The sequence below is a fragment of the Tamandua tetradactyla genome, chromosome 3 (assembly GCF_023851605.1).
Source record: "Tamandua tetradactyla isolate mTamTet1 chromosome 3, mTamTet1.pri, whole genome shotgun sequence".
Classification (NCBI taxonomy): domain Eukaryota; kingdom Metazoa; phylum Chordata; class Mammalia; order Pilosa; family Myrmecophagidae; genus Tamandua; species Tamandua tetradactyla.
The window spans coordinates 209,500,356-209,519,626 of record NC_135329.1 but is presented as its reverse complement, the minus strand read 5'-3'; the positions used below and the strand labels follow the sequence as shown (position 1 = coordinate 209,519,626).

The following is a 19,271-nucleotide window of genomic DNA, read 5'->3' as shown; positions in this document are numbered from 1 at the left end:
AGTTCCTCAATGCGACCGATCTTTCCCTTTCTTGTCAAGGCTTACTGGAAAAAAACGAGACGAAGCGATGCCTCAATCTTACAGGGTTCCGACCCGTTGTGTGTTCGTGTGCTGAAGACTGGGACGCTCCCGACCCCCTCTTCCCCCCATGTGAGCATGACCTTTTTCAGGTAACCACGATGCAGGAGTTTCAGTGGCACCGGTGCATGTCCTCGCCTCGCCCGCGCCGCCTAGGTGATGACTGGTGGGTTTGGTCCACCGACCCTCACGCCTACTCCATCAAGCCCTTGCTGAACTACTCAGAGGGAGCTCAGTGAGCTGACCTCGTCCAATGTCGTCACGCATTTACTAACCCCTTCACCTCCAAGGTCCAGATTTATGTTAGCTATGTCATCCCATTCGAATACCTGTGTGCATCCCTCCCAGATGGATGGCTCATCTGAATCACCTGGGGCAAAGCTCTTGTCGGCAAGGTTTGTTGCGGACTCCCTGGCCACTACCCGTATATAGCAGACGCCAGAGGCTGTTAATTTTGCGCGCCTAGCCGCCTCGACGGTGGAGCCGCGGTCACAGTCCTGGCCAGACTGGACTTGGCTCTAGCCATTGCACCGAGGCCTCCGCAGCGCTTTCGTTGCCCTGGCTGTCGCTCTCAGGATCCCCGCTTGACCCAGTTGCAAGGCAGAGCACTGCAGGGAGGAGTCACGTGGTATCCAGTTCACGGACTCTCCGGTCTCTATATGAGGTGAGCATTCTGGTCGGTGCCAGAGGCTCCGTCGTGTGATGACGCGAGCCTAGTCCAGACTCCCCAAAGCACCAAACTATGTTGTGAGCCACTCAGGCCCACGGGAGCACCATCATCAATAGAGACACTGGGTACAAGAATACGGTCTACGGACCATGCCTCTTATAAAAACAAAAAGGGGGAGATGTAGAGAGCCGCTTTCCGGGTTTGGCCTAGTGGACACGCCGCAGCCTGCCCTAGAGTTCCCCCCGCCCATCGAGTGAGCCAAGATGGCGCCCGCATCCTGCCTCCGCGTATGACGTACGCGCCCGCCAACCCTGTCTACCAATCACCCTTGTATACGTGGCGTTAGCCCATTGGGTTTGGATTTTGTATATAAAGGCGTTACCCGGACGGGGAGAGGAGACAACCCGCAGAGAGCCGTGCCTGACGGCCGCAGGGAGGTTGTCCCCCACGGGGTTTCTCCCTGTGTGGAAACTGTATTCGGGAATGAAAGCTTAACCCCAGTAAAGATTAGCACTCGAATCAGCTGTGAGTATCGTGTCCGTGTCTGTTCCTCGTTTCCATTCCCTCCAAGGGCGGTGGGGAAAAATCAGAAGCCTGACGAGACAGCGCCGGACAAAAGTCTAGTGATAACACTAAATGTCAATGGATTAAACTCCCCAATCAAAAGACACAGACTGGAAGAATGGATTAAAAAACAGGACCTAGCGGGCCACGGTGGCTCAGCAGGCAGAGTTCTCGCCTGCCATGCCAGAGACCCAGGTTCAATTCCCGGTGCCTGTCCGTGAGAAAAAGAAAAAGAAGAAAAAAAAAAAACAGGACCCATCTATATGCTGTCTACAGGAGATGCATTTTAGACCCAAGAACAAACATAGGTTGAAAGTGAAAGGTTTGGAAAAGATATTTCATACAAACAACAATCAAAAAAGAGCACAAATAGTTATACTAATAGCCAACAAATTAAACTTTAAGTGTAAAACAATTAAAAGAGACAAAGAAGGACACTATGTATTAATAAAAGGAGCAATTCAACAAGAAGACATAACAATCATAAATATGCACCAAGTCAGAGTGCTCTAAAATACATGAGGCAACACTGAAAAGAGAAACAAACACATCTACCGTATTAGCTGGAGACTTCAATTTCCCTCTCTCATCAATGGATAGAACATCTAGACAGAGGATCAATAAAGAAACAGAATTTGAATAATACAATAAACAAACTAGATTTGACAGACATTTATAGAACATTACACCCCACAAGAGCAGGACACACCTTTTTCTCAAGTGCTTATGGATCATCTCAAGGATAGACCATATGCTGGGTCACAAAGCAAGTCTTAATAAATTTTAAAAGACTGAAATCATGCAAAACACTTTTTTGGATCATAAAGGAATGAAGTTGGAAATCAGTAACAGGGAGAGGCCCAGAAAATTCACAAATACATGGAGGCTCAGCAACACGCACTTAAGATAACCAATGGGTCAAAGAAGAAATTACAAGACAGTATCTCGAGGCCAATGAAAATGAAAACGCAACATATCAAAATGTATAGGATGTAGCAAAAGCAGTGCTAAGAGGGAAATTTATTGCCTTAAATGCCTTTATCAAAAAGAAGAAAAAGCAAAAATCAAGACTTAACTGTTCACTTGAAAGAACTAGAGAAAGAACAGCAAACCAACCCCAAAGCAAGCAAAAGGTAAGAAATAACGAAAATAAGAACAGAAATAAATAAAATTGAGAACATGAAAACAATCAAGAAAATCAATAAAACCAGAAGTTGGTTCTTTGAGAAAATCAAGCTTGCTACTGTCCTTTAACTGGGAACCATTTTAGAATAAGTCCTTCAGAGCCAACACAGAGAGACATTTGAAGATGCAGAAAGAAAATGTCTGCTGGAAAGCTGTTTGAAACAATAAGTCAAAGGGCCAGCAGATGCAAGCCACGTGCCTTTCCAGATCGGCCTTTCTTGAGTTTAGGTATCTTTTTAAAGTGCCTTAGTTTGATATTTTTATCACCTTAGAACTGTAAACCTGTAACTTAATAAATTGCCTTTATAAAAGCCAACTCATTTCTGGTATAATGCATTCCATCAGCATTAACAAACTGAAACAGCTATCCAGTACATGCAATGAGTTGAGAATAGTCTAGTCAACAAATGGCGCTGGGAAAACCAGATTTTCACATGTAAAAGAATGAAATTGGCAAAGCAACAGGCTGAACCCCCAATCTTGGGGTTTGTTCATATGAAACTTAACCCTGCAAAGGATAGGCTAAGCCTACTTAAAATTAGCCTTAAGAGTCACCTCCGAGAGAACCTCTTCTGTTGCTCAGATGTGGCCTCTCTCTCGCTCAGCCAATGACAAGCAAACTCCACCGCCCGCCCCCTCTCTACATGGGACATGACTCCCAGGGGTGTGGACCTTCCTAGCAACATGGGACTGACATCCTAGAATGAGCTGGGACTCAGCACCAAGGGATTGAGAAAACCTTCTCGATCGAAAGGAGGAAGAGCAAAATGAGACAAAATAAAGTGTCAATGGCTGAGATTCCAAACAGAGTCAAGAGGTTATCCTGCAGGTTATTCTTACACATTAAATAGATATCACCTTTTAAATTAAGGTGTAACAGACAGGCTGGAGGGAACTGCCCGAAAATGTAGAGCTGTGTTCCAGTAGCCATGTTTCTTGGAAATGATTTTATAATGATATAGTTTTCACAATGTGGCTGTGTAACGGAAAACCTTGTGTCTGATGCTTGTTTTATTTGCCTTATGGACAGATGAGTAAAACATCTGTCCATAATATTTTTTTAATTAATAAATTTTAAAAAATTAACAAACCAAATAAAACATCAACATACATAATCAATAATCAACAATATCATCACTTAGTTGCATATTCATCATTTCTTAGAACATTTGCATTAATTTAGAAAAAGAAACAAAAAGACAATAGAAAAAGAAATAAAACGAACACAGGAAAGAAAAAAAAAGATTATACCTACCATATCCCTACTATTTAGTTTTTACTTAAAATTTTTATTAATAAAAACAATCAACATACAATATGAACATTCTTTTTCCTTTTTTTATCACATAGTAGTATATTCATCATCATGATCATTTCTTAGGACATTTGCATCAATCCAGAAAAAGAAATAAAAAGAAAACAGAAAAAAATCACACATACCATGCCTCTTACCCCCCCCTACATTGATCATTAGCATTTCAATCTACTAAATTTATTTTAACATTTGTTCCCCCTATTATGTATTTATTTTTATTCCATATGTTCTACTTGTCTCTTGACAAGGTGGATAAAAGGAGCATCAGACACAAGGTTTTCACAATCACACAGTCACATTGTTACAGTTGTATCATTATTCAATCATCCTCAAGAAACATGGCTACTGGAATACAACTCTACATTTTCAGGCAGTTCCCTCCAGCCTCTCCATTACATCTTGAATAACAAGATGATATCTACTTGATGCATAAGAATAACCTCCAGGATAACCTCTAGACTCTGTTTGGAATCTCTCAGCAATTGACACTTTGTCTCATTTCCCTCTTCCCCCTTTTGGTCTAGAAGGTTTTCTCAATCCCTTGATGCTAAGTCTCAGCTCATTCTAGGGTTTTTCTCACTCCCTTGATGCTGAGTCTCCACTCATTCCAAGATCTCTGCCCCACATTGCCAGGAAGGTCCACAGCCCTGGGAGTCATGTCCCATGTAGAGAGGGGTAGGGTGGTGAGACTGCTCGTTGTGTTGGCTGGAGAGAGGGGCCACATCTGAGCAACAAAAGAGGCTCTCTTGGGGGTGACTCTTAGGCCTAAATTTTAAGTAGACTTGACCTATCCTTTGTGGGGTTAAGTTTCATGTGAACATGGTTTGTTAATTTTTTTAATTAATAAATTTTTAAAAAACTAAATAAATAATAGGGGGAACAAATGTTAATATAAATTTAGCAGATTGAAATGCTAGTGATCAATGAGAGGGAGGGGTAAGGGGTATGGTATGTATGAATTTTTTTCTGTTTTCTTTTTATTTCTTTTTCTGAATTGATACAAATGTTTTAAGAAATGGTCATGATGATGAATATACAAAAAAAAAAAAAATGAAGTTGGAGCTTTACCTCAAACCATATACAAAAATTACATCAAAATTGATCAAGGTCCTAAATATAAGAGCTGAAATCATAAAATTTTTAGAAGGTAATATAAGGGCAAATATTTATGACCCTGGGTTTGGCAACGTATTAGTAGATATGACACCAAATGCATGAGCAACAACAACAAAAATAAACAATGAACAATTTCAACTTCACCCAAATTTAAAACTTTTGTGTATGAAAGGACATAGTCAAGAAAGTAAAAAGAATCCACACAATGGGAACACATAGTTGTAAATTTATTTTCGATAAATGTTTAATATCCAGGATATATAAAGAGCAGCTACAACTCAACAAAAAGACAACCCAATCAACAAGTGGACAATGGATCTGAAAGACATTTCTCCAAAGAAGATAGATAAGATATATGCAATTCCATATATATGATATAGAATAAGCACATGAAAAGATGCTCAACATCATTAGCCACCAGAGAATACAAATTAAAACCACAATAAGATACCACTTCATACCCTTACAAAAAAAGAAACATGTTGATAAGGATGCAGAGAAATCAGAATTCTTGTGCATTGCTGCTGGTAAAGCAAAAAAACACTAACTGTGGAAAGCACTGGTGGGTCTTCAAAAAGTTAAATACAGTCTCACCATATGACCTAAGAACATACACAAAACAATGAAAACACATGCCCATGCAAAAATCTGTACAGGAATGTTCAGAAAGTTGAACTACTTTTATAATAGCTTAAAAGTAGAAACAATTCAAAGGTATCTCAACCAATGAAAGGATAAATACAACATGGTATAATGTTTATAATGGAGTATTAGTCATCAGTAAAAAGGAATGAAGTACTGATACACTATATAACATGAAAGAACCTTGAAAATATCATGCTAACTAAAAAAAAATCAATATTATAAGACCATATATTGTATGATTTCCTTTACATGGAATTTCCAGAATGGTCAAATCTATAGAGACAGAAAGTAGATTCACAGTTCCAATGGCTGGGAGACTGAGCAGGAGGTATGAGGAATAACAGTTAATAGTATGGGATTTCCCTTCTGGGTGATGTTAATGTCCTAAAATTGTGGTGCAGAATTGCATGATTTTGTAAATATAGTAAAAAAACACTGAATTCATATTTTAAATGGATGAATTATATTACTATACAATTCACATACTTGTGAATTTATATGTCAATAAAGACGCTTTAAAAAGTTAAATAAATGCTTTCCATTAATTAATAAAAAAAAAAAAAGATCCCACCCAACAATACTAAATCAGGATTAAAGAACATGGCTTTTCTGGGGTACCTAATTTCAAACTGGCACAGAAGTGAACATATAGAAATATATTTAGAACAAGAATTTGACTCCAACCTTGACAATTTTATTTATATTTCTATATGTTAAAATGATAATTACAGGTGGGCCACAGTGGCTCAGCAGGCAGAGTTCTCGCCTGCCATACTGGAGATCCAGGTGCGATTCCCAGTGCTTGCCCATGCAAAAAAATAAATAAATAAAGTATAATGATAATTAAAAGTTAAATAAATAAAGAATGTCCTCAGAGTATGCTAATGTTTAGTATGAATCTCTGAGGGGGGGTTATAGTGGGTAATATGCTAATCATGTTTATTCATAGAGCCATTTATTCTTAAAGCATTTGGGGAAATACAATGATTGCAGTTCCCAACTTAAACTTTTCTCTTTTTCCTAAAAATGGACTGCAGAATTAGGATGCCAGTTAGTTGCATTTAACATATCTTTTTCATGCCTAACTTTCTGAAAACATTTTTTATTGTGAAATATATATGCAGAAAAGTAATAAATTTCAAAGTAGAGTTTAACAAATAATTATAGAGAAAACTTCAAAGTATGGTATGGGTTACAGTTCCACAATTTCAGTTATTTCCTTTTAGCTGTTCTAATATACTACAGACTGACAAAAAGTATCAATAAAATGATTCAGTAGTCACAAAAAATAAAAAGAAGAAGATGCAAACAAATGAAAAGCACCAAACTCAGAATGGTGGTGACCCTGGGAGGGCAGGGGAACATGACTGGAAAGGGAATACAAAGGTCTTCAAAATCATATCAATAATGTTTATTTCTGGGGCTGGTAAGTGTACATCATTGTTCACTATTACTTTTTGACTGCCTGAGTTACTTAGGAATTTTAAAATGTTAAATGTTTTAGCACAAAAGTACCAAAATATTCAAGCCAGAGGCAGAGACACAGCATAACCGCCAGGTCTTACATTTCTTTTTTTTTTCTCCAGGCCTTATATTCAAGTTCAACCTCACCAAAAGGAAGTGTCCGTAAATCTGCTGATTAAACTGAGGGGGGTGGGATTTTCCTGGAAGCCTGAACTTGGTATCCATTCACCTTACAACCACACAAGTGGTACTCAAACACACAAAATAGTCTCTGCTCGATGCTCCTGCAACATTTACCCCACCCCAGTTCCGCCTGGCCTCCACTGTCTACCATGCAGTTCATGGCAGTTTCAACTGTGCTTCATTTGCCTCTCAAATTTCTCATCCTAGAGTAGATTCCTGAATTCTACAGAGCAAAGGGGAGAGGTAATGGCTGGACCCCTCGAACAGAAGCTTTCAGAGGAAACCATCCAAAGAACTTCCTCTCCCAAGAAACCCCCTTCCATGAGTCACAAGGGTGGTAGCCACTGGAAACTAACATTGAATCCTAGGAACTTTTGAGGACCCTCTAAGTATACAGAGAAACACGTCCTGCTGCTCAAGACAATCCAGTTTAATAACTGTCAATGATGGAGGCAGCTACAGAGCAGAGACAGACAGTTCAGCAGAATGGTTAAAAGACCCCAAGGCCATAGAGGCCCTGACACAAATGACTCAGTCTACGGCTCGGCTTCTCAACCTGCAGAGTGGGAACCCGGGTCTGCCTCTCGCATCTCCTGGAGGGTAAAGGGGCACAGTCCATGTGCAGCGTCCAGCCGTTAGCACTGTCAGCAGGAACAGCACCACCCACTCCTGTTCAGGAGGAAGTGCTCAGTCTCTGCCCCCTAGACCAGCACCCAGAGCAGCGAGCCCTGATCAGGGAGCCCGAGGTGGTGTACAGACTCAAGCAGTTGGCCTGCTGGCTGTTCCTGCCACAAGAATGCTATACTCCCAGCAACCACCAGGTCCTAGGAACACCGAGCCACTTCTGGGGACATCACCTAAGAGGGGAGAATGGAAATTCCCCACGTCTAAAGCAGTTCGAACCAGGAACAAACATTATCCCTGGGTAGCCAGCTTCCAGTCTCTGAAATGCCCCTTTGAGGGATTTGGGGGGAAATTCCACCCCTGACAAACCTCAGAACTGAATTCGCTGCCAAGAAGCACATTCGACCTGCAGACTTACTGTCTGGCCAGGTGAGGAGCAAACAACGTTTCTAAAAGTTGGGTCAAGTCACACTGCCAAGCCCAGGGCTAAAAAAAATCCCAGATTTCTACTTCAAAAATATAAGGCAACCTAGCCCACAAAGATTCCTACAACAATCTACAATTTCTTCCACTGACTTCATCTTAAATCCTTACATTTTAACTTATGGCCCAAACCTGCTAAGTTAGGACAACTTTCCACGGACAGACAGATGGTCTTACCTCACACTATCCCCTGGGAGCTCTTACCTGTTGTTCTCAGGTCTTTTGGAACATTTTCCAATTGTTCAAAATGTATCAGTATTGAAGGGGTCCAGAAAGAGCAAAACAAAGAGTTCTAAAATCGCTGAACAACTAGCAGTGAACCACACTAAATAGGTTGGAGAAGCTCAAGTAACAAACCAGCACCGCACAATTCAGCCACTGACCAAAAGAAAAGCAAAAGAGACAATGTCAGAGCAGGGATTAAGACCTAGGAACTATTCTGCTAAATATAGCTTGTGGTCTATGGTGCTTGTGGAGGTAGCCGAAAATAAGCATCTGAGAGCGCTCAATAACTTCTGTCACTTCCTGTTACTCACATCCTGCTGCTCTGATGCTGCCCTAAAACACTGGATCCACCATACAAAATGCCCTACCTCCAAACCCCCTGAGACACGGACTATTCACAACAGCTGGGATGTGCGTAGACAACTGACTTCCTCACAGAGTAACATCTGAGACACCACCAGGCAAACACACGCACACCCACATTCCCCAAGGCCCCTGGTAACAGCAAGCCTGGGAGGCAGGCCCAGGCCATGATGCAGTCTCATTTCTCAACCACTTCCATCCAGCTCTGCACACTGGCCTCCTTCCCCCCCCCCCCCCCAAAAAAGGAAGCAGGGCACAAATGGGTGGCACAACACTTTAAGCTGCACCTCACCTCCTTCTCAGGGACAGCTGTGGGGGTGAAGGGAGACCCCACCATAACAACAAACGGGCACCCCTCCACCCTACGTACTCCCTCTTCTCTAACTCTCGCGAGGAGCCTGAGAAGCCCAGGCAGAGAGAGGTAAAGCCAAGTTCGTGAGAAGCTATAATCATACATAGTCTTATCACAATATAATTTTTTTTAAGAAACAACAAATAAAATGAAGCAAAAAGTAAAAGTTACAATTAAAATGCAGAAACATGACAAAAATATTCAGCTTACGTATATGTTCAGTATTTTCTTTCACTGTGTTTCATTAAGTTTTGAGATGTGTTTAATGTGTAGAAAGACTTCGGAGATTAGAGCAGGGAGCCTTGGGAAGAGGGACTATTACCACCCACAAAAAGGCACCTAGAATTGGAAGAGGGGTCCTGAGAAGGTATTTCTCCAACAAGGGCAGGTAAGAGGAAAACAGCACATGAAGGGAAAATACAAACAAACAAACAAGACCAATCATGCTTCCAACAGCAAACACCAGATGGCACGTCCCCACAGTGGAATGCTCTGTACCAATTAAAGACAGTAATGAGCAGGCATATTTAAGGATGCAGAAAGGCATTCATAACATAACAAATTTTAATTTGCTTCTACTTTTTATAAAACGAAAGTGTTTTAGCCACTACTCATAGGAAAGTATATTAACTGCTATTTATAGAAATAGGGTTTCACAATCTTAGCATTAACACTTTAGGCCAAATCTTTTTGGGGGGGAACCTGTCCTGTGTACTGTAGGCTGTACAGCAGCATTCCTGGCCTCTACCTACTGGATGTAACAGATAGCTGTGACACCCCAAACTATCTCTAGAAGTTATCAAATGCTGTCTGGGTAAAACTTCCTTTCCTCTACTCCTATACCACACCCACTTTTGAGAACCACTGTGTAACAGTGTTTCTCTCTGGGATTTCACTGATAACTTTTGAGCATTTCTAATTTGTTTTCATTTTCTGTACTTTCTTAAATTAAGTATTTATAATGAACATGTAATTTGTATAAAAACTAGGAACATAAAAGAACTTTTGCACTGGTCAAACACTAGAGGTGTTTTTGCTACAAGGCAATATTTGAGTTTCTGAAAAACTTAACATTCTGCAAAAGCATACAACAAAGATAATATCTCGTGGTGAAAATACGTTGGGGCAGGGCGATGCGACAGTGGCTCAGTGGCAGAGTTCTCGCCTGCCATGCTGGAAACCCGGGTTCAATTCCTGGTGCCTGCCCATGCAAAATAAAATAAGTTGGGGCAGACCACTCAAAACCTAGGTGACTCTGTAACCAAACATTTATAAAGCAACAGAAATCCTAATAAAAAAAACACCAGTACAGTTAAAAATGCCTAAGGAAAATCTACAGTAAATATTTAACTTTACTTTTTGAAAAAGTGAAGGTGGTGATAGGTAGGGAGTTGCAACTGCTAGTTATGGAGGCCTGGGGCAAAGCACACAAAGGTCTGGTTTACTTGAAGCAATTCCAAGACAGAACCTGCGGCCACACTAGAAAGGAAGCAGAGCAGCGGAAGGCAGCGGAAGGCCTGGGGTACAGTGTTGTTTTCAGGCCTGCTAACACAATATCCATTCTGCAGATCATGGATCAAGGAATCATTTAGACTTTCAAGTATTACCATTTAAGAAACAGATTTCATAAGGCGAAAGCTGCCACAGAGATTCCTCATGGATATGGGGAAAATATATTGAAAACCTTCTGGAATGAATTCACCAATCTAGATGCCATGATGAACATTTATGATTCATGAGAGGAGGTTATAATGAACAGACATTTGGAAGAAGTTGATTCCAACTGTCATGGATGACTTTGAAGGATTCAAGACTCCAATGGAGGAAGTAACTGCAAATGTGGTAGAAGCAGCAAGAGAACTTTTAATTAGTAAGAAGTTAAATATGTAACTGAATTGCTACATGATAAAACTTGAACAGATGTGAAGTTTCTTTTTATGTATGAGCACAGAAAGCGTTTTCTTGAGATGAAATCCATTCTTAGTGAAGATGCTGTGAACATGTGGAGATGACAACAAAAGAGTCAGAACATTACACTAACTTCACTGATAAAGCTGCGTAAGGGTTTGAGAGGATTGACACCAACTTTGAAGGACATTCTACTTGTGGATAAAATGCTATCAAGCACGGCAGTGCAACAATGACTCTGGCAGAATTCTTTTTTTTTATTATTCAACATGACAATATACAAACAAACATCCTTACCATATGATCATTCCATTCTTGATATATAATCAATAACTCACAATATCATCCAATAGTTATGTACTCATCATCATGATCATTTCTTAGAACATTTGCATCAATTCAGAAAAAGAAATAAAAAGAAAACAGAAAAAAATTCATACTGTGCTGGTTTGAAATGATGTAAGTACCCTAGAAAAGCCATGTTTTAATCCGAATCCCATTTTGTAAAGGCAACCGTTTCTTCTAACCCCTATTCAGTACTGTATGTTTTAAACTGTAATTAGAGCATCTCCCTGTAAATGTGATTTAGGGAGTCACATCTTGATGTGATCTTGATGTGATCTTGAGTGATCAAGAGTGGCTGTTAAACTGGAATAGGTGGAGGTGTGTCTCCACCCACTTGGGTGGGTCTTTATTAGTTTACTGGAATCCTATAAAAGAGGAAACATTTTGGAGAATGTAAGAGATTCAGAGAGATTTCTGAGAGAACAGAGAATGACATAGCCACGAGAAGCAGACAGTCTACCAGCCAGTGACCTTTGGAGATGAAGAAGGAAAACGCCTCCCGGGGTGCTTCGTGAAAACAGGAAGCCAGGAGAGAAAGCTAGCAGACAACATCGTGTTCACCATGTGCCCTTCCAGCTGAGAGAGAAGCCCTGACTATGTTTGCCATGTGCCTTCTCACTTTAGAGAGAAACCCTGAACTTCACTGCCCTTCTTGAACCAAGGTATCTTTCCCTGGATGCCTTAGATTGGACATTTCTATAGATTTGCTTTAATTGGGACATTTTTCTCAGCCTTAGAACTATAAATTAGCAACTTATTAAATTCCCCTTTTTAAAAGCAAAAAAAAAAAACCCCTACAAAATTGAAAATATACTATAATAAAATACACTTCAGCACAACTTCCCTAACTTACTTCCCATGGCAATTTTCAATACAGTTATTCTGTGGACTGAGGATTCCGATGTCCTCCAACTTCCTTTTAGTCTAGGTGAAAAACTCTGGGAGAATAGCCATGGCTCACACTTAGGGCAGAGAGAAGTGAGGAAGCTCTGAAACCTTGACCCCAGCCAAGAAGCTGTTGGGTCCTCTCAGGTTCTCACCAACTTCCTCAAGCAGAACCCTGAGTGACAAATCAGTCCAGACTGGTGTGTAGAGAAAAGCCATTGGCTGCTCACTTGGCAATGAGACAGCCTCATTCTTCCAGTCCATCTGCCTTGTCAAAACCAAATCTAAAGGGCAAAAAGTCTGCAAATGTATCACTACTGCATTTAAAAAGTAAAAAGAGAGAAACAAACAACCCTAAGACAACATGAAGGTTTCAGACACTGTCATCATGAAGCAAAGCCACAGGCACAAGGCCACAGCCTTCTGCTGGACATTCTCTTTCCAATTTCCCAGTCATAGTCATGGTCCTGCTCAGGGACAGTCTGAAGGTGACCATGACTGGAGGGCCCCTGCCCCAACCTTGTCCACACAGCAGAGGCAAATGTCAGAGAGAACAGGTGCCTCGTCAAGGCCAAACTGCCTGTAAAAGGGAGAGATGGGCCAGGAGACAGGAGTCCACCTTGCCAATCCAGAGCATGCTGCTCCAGCTATGATCCGAGGGGCTCCCTCTTCCTGTATGCATGGCCACTAAGCCTTGTGATATGCTGTCAAAGGAACACAGAGCTCTAATTAATGTATGAGATCGTTCCTTGGATTCTAAATCCACGAGGGGAGGAGACCATGAGAAGCAGAGCTTTTAATGTATGTTCCCCGCTCTAGCGAGGGAGCCACCCACTCCCAACCCTACCTGCAACAGCAGCACAGAAACCCGCTCCCCTCCCTCTAAGAATGCAAAGGGCTAAGAGCACTAGACCCCTTCTGGAAGGTGGACCTGAACAACACTTACAGCTGTAGTGGTGATATCTGGATAGAGAGAGAGGCACAGTCAATATACTACTACTGATTAGTATATTCACGCCAGGAGTGGTCATCTGTCAGCTGCCAGGAAAAGAGTGTCTTAGACCACTTTCAGTTAGGCAGGGGGTTCATACACAAGGTCAAGTGCCACTTGCTTAATTCCCTCATCTATACCCCCTTACTAATTTTACCTGGATACTCAGAGGCAGTTTAACTCTGTACTCTGACCCAACATACAGGGGTCTCCTTTATTACTCTATTTTAAGTAGATTCTAAAAATTAAAAGAAATAATTCCAACCACAAAATTAAACATTTTTAAAAAACAAAACTTTCTAGAAAAAGGTTGAAAGTATGTTTTTCCATTGGCAGGCCTGAACTCAGAGGGTCTACCTGTCTACCAAGGTTACGGACAGACACACCACGAAGGTATGTGAGAGCCAGAGGAGTGGGAGGGGCTGGCGTGTGGGGCAGCAGATGGCCTGCTACCTGATCTGGGGACACCTTCCATTTGTTACTGGTATGGCCATGCAAAGCCCCATTTGGATGGAGGAGACAGAAAGCCTTCTAGAGATGCCAAGTGACTGAAACACAGCAACAACAAACCAACTGACACTGATGATGATTATTCCTTCATTAATCCAACAAGTATTTCTAGAATGCCTACTCCATGGCAAGTACAGCACTGGTGAGGGATAGAGAAGTGAGCAAGTCAGAGAACATTCCTTCTCTCATAAAGTTTACATTCATCTCTCCAGCAAGAAGAAGTCAGAGGGAAAAGAATGTATAAATGTCAATGTACATATAAGAAACAAAAAATTTCAACAGATTTACACTCATTAAAGACACTGAATTCATTATTAATAAATAATTATTAAAAATATAAAAAGGGTGGTTAAGTGGTAGAATGCTCGCCTTCCATGCGCGAGACCCAGGTTTGATTCCTGGACCATGCACCCAAAACAAAACAAATATACATATATAGGTATTATTAAAAACATTCCCCAAAAGAAATCTCCAGACCCAGACAGCTGATAGTTTCACTGGTGAATTTTCTAGTAAACATTCAAGAAGGAAAGAGCACCGTACTTATGCAAATTTTATCTACTGACAAAATCGTTTTATAAGGTCAGCATAACCCAAATACCAAAAAATGACCAAAAAAGGGGGGGGGGGAGGGAGAGAAGAAGGAAGGGAAAATTACAAATCAATATCCCTTATAGATAGAGATGCAAAAATCTGCAACAATCTATACAGCGAATTTTAAATCCAACTATATTAAAAGGATAATTCATGATAAACAGGGTTACTCTCAGGAATGCAAGGCTGGTTAGCATTCAAAAATCAATCCCTGTATGGATAAAAAATAAATAAATAACAGGGGGGATAAAGGGTAAAACAAACTGGGTAGACTGCAATACTTGTGGTCAATGGGGGGGGTAAGGGGTATGGGGTATATGAGTTGTTTTTTTATTGTCTTTTTATTTCTTTTTCTGGAGTGATGCAAGTCTTCTAAAAAATGATCATGGAAATGAATACACAATTATGTGATGATATTGTGAGCCACTGATTGTATACCGTGTACAGACTGTATGTGTGTGAAGATTGGTCAATAAAAATATTCAAAAAAAAATGAACTGCTGCAATTCGCCATTTTAACAAAATAAAGGAGAAAAACCACCTGCTCATTTCAGTAGCTGCAAAAAAGCAAACTCAATAACCATTCATGACAAAATACTTCACAAACAACTAGGGAACATCCTCAAATGGTATTGGGTATCTAAAAACTGATAGCTAACATACGATGGAATATTATGCAGCTCTAAGGCAGAATAAAGTCATGAAGCTTGTAACCACATGGATGGAGCTTGAGGACATTATGCTGAGAGAGATTAGCCAGAAACAAAAGGACAAATATTGTACGGTCTCAATGATATGAAATAACATTAATGAATGAGCTTGGAGAATTTCAGTTAAGAACAGAGTCCATTAAAAGATAGAAACAGGATAGATTTTGGGTAATTGGAGCTGAAGGGATACAGACTGTGCAACAAGACTGATTATAAAAATTCAGAAATGGATAGCACAATACTACCTAATTGTAGCACAATAATGTTAGTCACTGAATGAAGCTGAATATGAGAATGATAGAGGGAGGAGGGCTGGGGACACAAATGAAACCAGAAGGAAATATAGATGATAAAGACTGAGATGGTATAATCTAGGGATGCCTAGAGTGTACAATGATAGTGACCAAATGTACAAATTAAAAAACGTTTTTTGGATGAGGAAGAACAAGGTGTATTAGAGAGGCTAGAGGGAATACTGCAGGGTGTTGAAAACAGATGGTCATTCATAGTTTAAAACTTTAACTTATGCGTGAGACTAAAGCAAAAAATGTTTATTTGGTACAAAATTTATATTTTGACTAGTTCATTTCTTAATATAACTTATATGGACAGTTTAAATAAACATCATAAGCACATGGATCCTTGAACTGGGCATGAGATTTTATAGGTTTGTCCAGAGTGATGTCCCAGTAAATCCCAGAGTGATTTAAACAGTGAATAAAAAAGTATTTGCAAAATCCCCTTGGGGGAATGGCGAGAAAGGGGGAAAATTCAACTTCTCCATTTGGAGAATCCCTGATATTCTCACAAACAGTGGGGACAACCAAAGCAATAGGCCGAGCCCTCAATCTTGGGGTTTGTTCATATGAAACAACCCCGCAAAGGATAGGCTAAGCCTACTTAAAATTAGCCAGAAGAGTCACCCCCAAGAGAACCTCTTTTGTTGCTCACATGTGGCCTCTCTTTCTCAGCCAACATGACAAGCAAACCCCACCGCCATCCCCCTCTCTGAGTGGGACATGATTCCCACGTGTATGGAACTTCCTGGCACCGTGGGACAAAAATCCTAGAATGAGCTGGGACTCAGAATCAAGGGACTGAGAAAACCTTCTCGACAGAAAGGGGGAAGAGTAAAATGAGAAAAAATAAAGTGTCAATGGCTGAGAAATTTCAAACAAAGTTAAGAGTTATCCCAGAGTTTATTCTTAGGCATTTTATAGATATCTAATACACCTTTTTAGTTTAAGGTGTATTAGAAAGGCTAGAGGGAAGCGCCTGAAACTGTACAGCTGTGTTCCAGTAGCCATGTTTCTTGAAGATGAATGTATGATGATACAGCTTTCACAGTGTGACTATGTGATTGTGAAAACCTTGTGTCTGATGCCCCTTTTATCTACAATATTGACAGATGAGTAAAAAAATATGGGTTAAAAATAAATAAACAATAGCGGAACAAATGTTAAAATAAATTGAGAAGACTGAAATACTAATGAACGATGAAAGGGAGTGGTAAGGGGTATAAAAAAAATAGGGGAACAAAGGTTAAAATCTTTTGAGTAAATGGAAATACTAGTGGTCAATGAGAGGGAGGGGTAAGGAGTATGGTATGTATGAGTTTTTTCTTTTTATTTCTTTCTCTGGAGTGATGCAAATGTTCTAAAAAATTATCATGGTGATGAATATACTACTATGTGATAATATTGTGAGCCACTGATTGTATACCATACACAGAATGTTTGTATGTTAAGAATGCTCATGTTCAGTCTCACCACCCTCCCCCTCTCCGCGTGGGACATGACTCCCAGGGGTGTGGACCTTCCTGGCAATGTGGGACAGAAATCCTAGAATGAGCTGAGACTCAGCATCAAGGGATTGAGAAAAACCCTAGAATGAGCTGAGACTTAGCATCAAGGGATTGAGAAAACTTTCTCAACCAAAAGCGGAAAGAGTGAAATGAGACAAAGTGTCAATGGCTGAGAGATTCCAAACAGAGTTGAGAGGTTATCCTGGAGGTTATTCTTATGCATTAAGTAGATATCACCTTGTTGTTCAAGATGTAGTGGAGAGGCTGGAGGGAATTGCCTGAAAATGTAGTGCTGTGTTCCAGTAGCCATGTTTCTTGATGATGACTGAACAATGATATAGCTTTCATAATGAGACCCCGTGAATGTGAAAACCTTGTGTCTGATGCTCCTTTTAGCTACTATATCAACAGAAGAGTAGAACCTATGGAATAAAAATAAATAATAGGGGGAATAAATGTTAAAATAAATTTAGTTTGAAATGCTAGTGGTAAATGAAAGCGAGGGACAAGGGATATGGCATGTATAATCTTTTTTTTTCTCTGTTATCATTTTATTTCTTTTTCTGTTGTCTTTTTGTTTCTTTTTCTAAATTGATGCAAATGTTCTAAGAAATGATGAATGTGCAACTATGTGATGATATTAAGAATTACTGATTGTATATGTAGAATGGAATGATATCTTAATGTTTTGTTTGTTAATTTTTTTAATTAGTAAAAAAAGTTAAAAAAAAAAAGAATGCTCATGTTTGTATGTTGTTTTGATTTGATAATAAAAAATAAATTAAAAAATAATAATAATAACTGATAGCTACTCGACCAAAAGGGGGAAGAGTGAAATGAGACAAAATAAGTGTCAGTGGCTGAGAGATTCCAAACAGAAACAAGAGGTTATCCTGGAGGTTATTCTTACACATTAAACAGATACCACCTTGTTAGTCAAGATGTAATGGAGAGCTGGAGGGAACTGCCTGAAAATGTGGAGCTGTGTTTCAGTAGCCATATTTCTTGAAGATGATTGTATAATGATATAGCTTTCACAATGTGACTGTGTGATTGTGAAAACCTTGTGTCTGATGCTCCTTTTATCTACCTTATCAACAGACAAGTAAAACATATGGAATAAAGATGAATAATAGGGGGAACAAATGTTAAAATAAATTTAGAGTGAAATGCTGGTGAGTGGTGAGGGGGAATGGGGGTTGGTATGTATATATTTTTTTCTGTTTTCTTTTTATTTATTTTTCTGAATAGATGCAAATGTTCCAAGAAATGATCCTGATGATGAATATGCAACTATATGATGATATTGTGAATTACTGATTATATATGTAGAACGGAATTTTCAAAAATTACAAATGTTTGCATTTGTTTGGTTTTTTTTTTTTTTGGTTTTTTTTTAAAAAAAGAATTAATAAAAAAACCTGATAGCTAGCATCATTCATTATAATGGTGAAAACTGGAAACAATGAGATGATTCCTGCTCTTCATTTCTACTCAACATTGTGTGGGTACCTTCACATCCACCATAAGGCAAGAAAAGGAATAAAAGGCTTAAAGTCAGAAAGAAAGGAGCAAAACTGTCCCTCTTTGCAGGCGGTATGGTTGTTTACATAAACAATTCCAAGGAATCTACAAAACAACTACTAGAACTAATAAGTGCATTTTGCAAAGTCACAAAACCCACTATATTCTTATATATTAGCAGCAAACAACTGGAAAGCGAAATCTTCAAAAATTCCATGTATTTAATAGAACAAAAAGAACATAAAGTGCATAGGAATCAATCTAATAAAAGACATTAAAGATCCCTACACTGAAAACTACAGAACATTGCTGAGAGAAATTAAAGATGGCCTAAATAAATAGATATAACACGCTCATCAATTCAAAGACTCAATTTCATTATGATGGCAGCTTTCCCCAAATTGACCACAGATTCAATGTTATCTTTTTTTTCCATTCTACATATATAATCAGTAATTCACAATATCATCACATAACTGTATATTCATCATCATGATCATTTCTTAGATCATTTGTATCAATTCAGAAAAAGAAACAAAAAGAAAATAGAAAAAAATTCATACATACCATATCTCTTATCCCTTCTTTCAGTGATCACTAGCATTTCAATCTACTAAATTTATTTTAACATTTGTTCCCCTATTATTTATTTTTAATCCCTATGTTTTACTTGTCTGTTGAAAAGGTAGATAAAAGGAGCATCAGACACAAGGTTTTCACAATTACACAGTTA

General features: G+C 39.5%; 1 protein-coding gene across 6 annotated transcripts in view; it reads right to left on the bottom strand.

Annotated features, from left to right (window-relative positions):
- The window catches only part of DGKD (diacylglycerol kinase delta), a 173,032-nt gene that overhangs the window by 69,762 nt on the left and 83,999 nt on the right, over positions 1-19,271 (bottom strand). The window contains exon 1 of one of the 6 annotated variants that reach the window (XM_077155455.1): positions 8,532-9,092. The exons of the other annotated variants lie outside the window; for them this stretch is intronic. The gene's annotated coding sequence lies outside the window, so the exon portion shown is untranslated. Of the gene's footprint in view, positions 1-8,531; positions 9,093-19,271 lie in introns of those variants that run through there. 6 annotated transcript variants of the gene reach the window in all.